Source organism: Apium graveolens, chromosome 7 (genome assembly GCF_009905375.1).
Source record: "Apium graveolens cultivar Ventura chromosome 7, ASM990537v1, whole genome shotgun sequence".
In the NCBI taxonomy this organism is placed as follows: Eukaryota; Viridiplantae; Streptophyta; class Magnoliopsida; order Apiales; family Apiaceae; genus Apium; species Apium graveolens.
In genome coordinates this window covers 191,381,626-191,386,213 of record NC_133653.1, presented here as the reverse complement: position 1 = coordinate 191,386,213, position 4,588 = coordinate 191,381,626, and the positions used below count along the sequence as shown (strand labels likewise).

The 4,588-nt window shown below is 34.2% G+C and overlaps 1 long non-coding RNA gene across 1 annotated transcript; it reads right to left on the bottom strand.

The window, feature by feature from the left end:
* Positions 1-469: 469 nt before the first annotated feature.
* LOC141670880 (uncharacterized) lies at positions 470-3,678 on the bottom strand. Its single transcript, XR_012554802.1, has 4 exons — positions 3,458-3,678; positions 3,259-3,336; positions 2,395-2,439; positions 470-515 (listed from the first exon to the last, which is right to left on the bottom strand). It is a non-coding gene; the product is annotated as an uncharacterized LOC141670880 (long non-coding RNA).
* Between the last annotated feature and the right edge of the window lie 910 nt (positions 3,679-4,588).

Genomic DNA, 4,588 nt, shown 5'->3' with positions numbered 1-4,588 from the left:
TATAACTCTTAGCAATCTTTTCTCTGAGTGCTACAACTCATTCTCTTCCCTTAATGTTGGCTTTTCAATCGACTGTTAATAACTCAACCAATGCCTCAACTCTTAAGGCTAAGGTCCCCTTGGGTACTACCGTCGCGACTACTCCATAGTAATCTGACTACGAACTCGATGAGAGTTCTTGTTAACTTTTAGATCCTCAGTCTACCCATTTTACTCTTACTGCTTCCAAAACTTATAACCTTTGGCTCTGATACCATTTCTGTAACACCCCCAAATCCAAGGTCGTGAATTCGGGTCGTTACGATCACTTATTAATTAAATAATTTCTTTTCATAATATTACTCAACCTTTTATTCAAACTCACATACACACAGGTTATATGCTTGGAAACATTATCAAATAAATCATTTCCACTTATCTACCTGACGGGGCTGGCGCACAAAAAGCCTACGGAACTCACGAGCGTCCCTTACCCGCCTACGGACAGCAGTCCTGGTCTGATCCATGCTGGTAGTCTGTTGTGATATGATATATAAAAGCAAGGGTGAGCATTAAAGCTCAGCAAGGTATATATCCCCATAATTAAGTATGTAAGGATAAATAAAACCAATAATTATACTTTGTATCTCCAAAGCGTTCTGAAAGTTTATATGCTTATCAAATTTATAATATTCTCAAAATGAACTACAATAGTATATCCACTGAATACTTGTATTCATCTCTTTCTCAAAATCATTTTATACTCGTACTCATTTTATTTCAAAATCTCAAGATGTTACTCGAACCAAGATTCTCAAATGGGTGTGATATATATTCATCAACATCCCAATTTAAAACTCAGCCTTATTGGCAGATTTCTCAAATGGATTTGATATATAATCATCAACATCCTTATTTAAACTCAGCCTTATCGGCAGATTTCTCAAATGGATTTGATATATAATCATCAACATCCTTATTTAAACTCAGCCTTATCAGCAGATTTCTCAAATGGATTTGATATATATTCATCAATATCCTTGTTTAAAACTCAGCCTTATCGGCTATCTGTCGTATATTTCACAACAGTTTTTCCAAAATGGAAGAAAGGGACTATACTGGAATAAACCTCGTATCGGTGATCAGCCGAATACGAAATTTTCTCTACTAGTAGAAGGAATACAAACCTAGCCGCCTTTGGGCTCATCAAGACACTACACGGTGGTTGCCCATTGCCGTGCAAGTCCGAAAGTCAATGGTCACATAGACCATATAACCGTACAATGCGCCACTCCGTGCTTGCATAATACGCCACTCCGCGCCTGGTCACTGCCCGATACCACTCTGTGCCGGACAGGCCACATTCCAGTCCCAAAACAGTTATATCTTTTGCTCAAAATCCTTTTTCGAAGGAATAGGTCGTTAAAAGTTGACCAGTAAATAAGATGTTTTATTCATCACTTTTAACTCAATTGATCTTTGGGAGTTGTCAGATTTTTGAATTTAAAATCATTTTCAAATCCCTATCTGTAGTAGGGTGACACGTATATTACTCACTTGTTCTTTATTGAACGAGGAAGCAAAACTCTTATGCTTCAAGACTAAGTTCCCTAAGGTTTTGATACGTTTCAAATGGTTAATCTCTTTCAAGAGTTTTGAATAATTTAGAAAGTACCTTTGGGAATTATGTCTATTTTTAAATAAGTTTTTAGAAGTCCGAAGATATTAAATATCTAAGGTCTCATAATTATATAAGAGGGATTTAATGAATTGATAAAATCTTAAGTACAAAGTATTTCTAATTAAGGTTCAATGAATTAATAAAAACCTTAAATACAAAATATTTTGTGAATAAGGTCCAACAAATGGAGACACCTTAATCAAATAATCAAAACATGATTTGGTATCCTATAATTGCTCTTTGAATAGTTAAATCTTTATTAAATAACGTGAAATTATTTATAAACTATTCAGTATATTTTTAAATACTTTCTGGATATTTAATAATCCCTTAAATATCGCTTTATAAAATAATCAATCAAGTAAGGGTGTCCCTTAAATGAATAAACCAATATTTCTCGAAGTTTAAGTCAAAATCTCAATCGTTCGCTTGATATATATATTACGCGAACGTACTTTGTTTATTGAAATAGAAATCTTTCGCGTCCGGCTCTCTCCGGAATTAAATCGTTATTAAAATATCTTCAACTCCCATTATCATATATTATATTTGAAATATGTTTCAACTTCTCATACTCGTGTAAAACAAAATTTATTTTCATAAACAATCGCATAATTCGTATGCATTGATATCATAGACAAGCATATATATATTTGAACTGTAAATCATGGCATCAATATCACAACAGTATATATATAGCATGGATAGTATGAGATAGGGTTTCGAAAACTTGCCTCGAGTAATCGAAGTGGTATGGTCTCTGGTGTTTGGTTGGCGATCTATAAACAAAAACCAACGGTCTAAGTTAGTACGCGATTAACGTCTCGCTTTTATTAAGCAACTTTCGCAACTACTCAAGTATAACGAATCTCCGATCGTCACATTCTCAACACTTATATTCTCACTTTATAACATGGTCGGGTTTTGAAATCGATCGTTCGCTTTAGAAAGTCCATTTCGAGTTTTAAGCTCGAACGTGAGAAAATGCGCTTCAAAACTAGGTTTTTTTATGCGTTTCTCGCTTGCGCTCGCTTTACCAAAATATTTTTATAAAATCGAAAAATTAATATTTTCCCAAGATTCTTTTTGGACAGTCTTATCTACTGTCATATCCATTTTTCATAATTTTTCCAGAATCTAAAAATTATTTTAAGTCCTTCAAAATCACCATGCAAGTGGACTTAAGTGCAGTTGGCTAATCGCAGAAATGTTTTACACTAAAACGAGCATAACTCCTAAACCGTAAATCTTCTCATGATGATCTACACATGTATAGAAACTATAAAACAATATCTATCTATTCATGGCCAGTGGTTTTCAAATTTTAACCATTTTCATGGCCGAATGTCTTGCAGAAAACAGATCAAGTGCAAGTACCTATAACCATCATAAACACAAGTACTTCTCAAGATCCACCCACATGAACCTTATATGCTCTATCTAGTACCACATACATGGATTACAACTCAACATCTCAAGTCTTTAGCAAGAACATAATCAATACAAACTCAAACAAACACAATCCTTTGGATCTTAATACTACAACAAACATAACTCTTAAATCCAACCATAAAACCTTAAAGGGTTGAAAGTTATACCTTCTTGGATACTAGGAAGGTTAGTGCTAGGATTATTGAGGCTTGGTTTTCTTAGAAAACACTTAGAAGGGCTAGATCCTTAAGAAACAAAACCAAGAAACAAGTTAAAATTTCGGAGTTACCTTTCAGCACCTCATTCAAACATTGTTATAAAATTGAAAAATATTAATTTGAGGCTGAAATTTGGTACGAAGCTTACCCATGATATAGAGAAGCTATGGTAAAAATTTCATGATATTTGAATGAGTATATTTTGAGTTATGAATTTTTCTTTCTCCCTTGCTCAGAAAATCCGAACTGCTGGAATGAAAAATGGGAGAGCTTTAAGTGAGGGAAAAGTGGTTGTTTTCTTTTGTGGCTAAAGTGTGGGAGTGTATAATGAATATATGGGATGTATGCAGCAGATTTGACAATAATTTGGCAAAGGTATGGGTTGGTTTGATTGTGTGGTGAAGTGAGAAAAGGGAGAAGTATGGCTTGTGTACTTGTTTGTCTCCCATCACTATTCAACACTATTCCACTAACTATTCTAGTTAGCTTCTAATCATCTAGTTACACTCCTAACTACTAGTTAGGACTTGTTTATGCATGGCCAACTTGCATGGGATTTAATTTCTCATTCATTTATTTATCGTAAATGCAATCGTCGTTCCATTCCGATAGTTTCCACGTATAACGACTTGTTTCGTAGCGATTTCTTTTATCGCTTATAATCCTATAACCAATTCCATTCCTTTTCTTGATCATAGAAATACCTTGATATATTATTTATTTCACGTAGTATTCCCGGTTCTACGCCATTCTTTACGGATACGAAAACACGTAGTATAATTGTGAATCTTCGAATTCCGTCGGCTTTTACATTCACTTATTTTCCTCGATAAACAAGAATATGATCTCGGATTCTCAAAATTCCACTATTCATTTAATGATGATCCCCATACGTATTACTTAATTAGCTCAAGTTACTATTCACAGAAGTTTTAAAATATTACAAAAATCAGGGTTCTTACAATATTGATTATATCAGTATTAGTGTGTGGTGAGGTCACAGTGTTATCAGGAATCTTGAAACATGCTTTTATAACATCACTATTGATACAGAATTCTTTACCTTTAATGGTGAGTGTGATGGTCTTATCTGTAGAGTTATAGGTAGCAGTTGTCCACATCTCTTTAGCAACTTCACAGAAGATTGTGGGTGATTCCATCATGGCATGGCTGAGCTTGCAATTTTTCACAAAGTTCATCATCTTGTGATAGTCACCAGATTGCTTAATACCCTTGTTAACCAGTGCAGTGAAATTGTTCTTCTCATAAATGAACCCAG